Consider the following 2,211-nt stretch of genomic DNA (forward strand, 5'->3'; position numbering starts at 1 on the left):
CACATACATGATGATAATACGGATGCCTCTCTATTCGCGTATAGAGAGGGCAATGGACCTTTGTACACGTCGACTGATACCCGTAGATGCTTTCCTGGCTTCATGAATGTCTATTGCTTCGCTCCCTTTTGTAAACAATATTCGCAGGGGGTGACAGCATGTACCTTGTTCTGGATTCGCGGAATCCGAATCCTTATACAAGGCCGATGGGAATTCCAGGAACCTGTAGTGCGGACGATGAAGAAGAAACGCATCGCATGTTTAATGTATTTCTCCACCCGTCATCAAACTCCTCTCCTCTAACTTTTACTTCTTATCCGTAATTCTTTGTTTGTGCATGTTACGTATCTAAAGCTACAGTTCTCAAAACCAACTACAACCTCTCTCTCTCTCTCTCTCTCTCTCTCTCTCTCTCTCTCTCTCTCTGTTCTGATTTTAGGGTGATTAATTTACGATTCATAATCCTCTGAAGTAGGAATCATTCAACTTCACTGTGCTGATAACATTGTTAAATTAGGAAAAAATAGTATATTAATCTGTTCAGAGAGCGCCTCAGTGGCGTGATCGGTATGGTCTTGGCCTGCCACATCGGTGGCCGCGAGTTCGATTCTCGGGCATTCCACGGAGGGGTTAGAGATGTGTATTTCTGGTGATAGAAGTTCACTCTCGACGTGGTTCGGAAGTCACGTAAAGCCGTTGGTCCGTTGCTGAATAAACCACTGGTTTCCATGCTACGTAAAAACCCCATACAAACAAACAAACAAAATTTTTCAGAAAGTAATTATAAACTCCAGTAAGGTGTTGATGCCTCAGACAGGAAAATAATTTTCTAAGCCAAATAGTTAATTAGATATAAAGTATTGAATGAATATTGAGCATTTTTTTTTTCAATGTCACTTTAGTCCTTTAGCTAATCAACTATCTGCTAAGCTCAGTATTGATGTTACGTGAAGTTATCAGTGAAGCTACTGGAATCCAGAAATTAATTTAGTACCATATACCTGAGTTTGAAGAGAATTCGTAACGAAACTGTGAATAAATTGCATTATGCAGTATTCAAATGAAATAGACTTAGCTCTTGTTTGGTTTCTCTGAACATTTCTTGAAGATTATTGTATGATTGACATTTTATGTAACGAAGCAAATTCGCCATTGATAGACTCAAGAAAATGAGTACTATAATAAAATAAGATTGGTTTTATTTTCTCTTCGTATCCATTTCTAACCGTTACACATCCATATCCCAAATTTACTGCAAAGGCTATTCATTGGATATCTTAAAACAGTTGTATTCATACCTAACAACCACGGTACGCGCCCTTGTAGAAAATATCGACCTGTATGTAGTCATCTGCTCTCTCCTTTTTTCTTTATAATTAATAAATTCCTAGAGATGATGAATGTAGCGAAAAACAAAACTCAAATCAAACTACGGCTCATTGGAGAGAGAGAGAGAGAGAGAGAGAGAGAGAGAGAGAGAGAGAGAGAGAGAGAGAGAGAGAGAGAGGAAAGCTTAATTAAGTTTGCTGCCAAAAATAATTTTAACTTTCTTTATAAATAGTGACGTGTAGTAGAGGAAAAGCAAAATGCCATGCCATTTTATCACTTTTCCTATTAAATTTACCGGATATGCAATAATATGATCAACGAAGGAATACTATGAAATATGTTTTAAAAATAGGTCAATGAAACTAGTTAAATTGAGGCAAAGTTCTTTTCACAGTGGTACATAATTAAAGTAGTATATACCAAACAAAAATGATACATTGGCGGACATTAATATAATGCTGTACGTATTTGATGCGACATCTTATTAGAAGCCTGATGTAATGGCAGCCCACGAAATGTTAAAGCTAAAGAAGGTGATATTTCGCAATGAAATACAGACTTACTTTATTTCTGCTAATCGGCAGCAATTTTGCTAATATTCTTCGCTCTTTATTCAACTTCTACATCGGAATGTAATATCAAGACGGTACATTTTCAGCCTGAACCTTTGGTGATTAATATTCTCTCTCCCTCCATCTCTCTCTCTCTTAGCATTGATCTTTCTTTTTAAAAGTATTTTATCTATATTTCACATAATGCATTTCTGGGCGAATCTCACGATTAAAGGCTTGCATTAACAACGTCCAGATTGTCATTTCAATACTAATGGTCGATGGTTTATGAAGATACGTGACATCAGCATCTCTCTGCAGCACAATTATC

Source organism: Macrobrachium nipponense, chromosome 9 (assembly GCF_015104395.2).
Source record: "Macrobrachium nipponense isolate FS-2020 chromosome 9, ASM1510439v2, whole genome shotgun sequence".
Lineage (NCBI taxonomy): Eukaryota > Metazoa > Arthropoda > Malacostraca > Decapoda > Palaemonidae > Macrobrachium > Macrobrachium nipponense.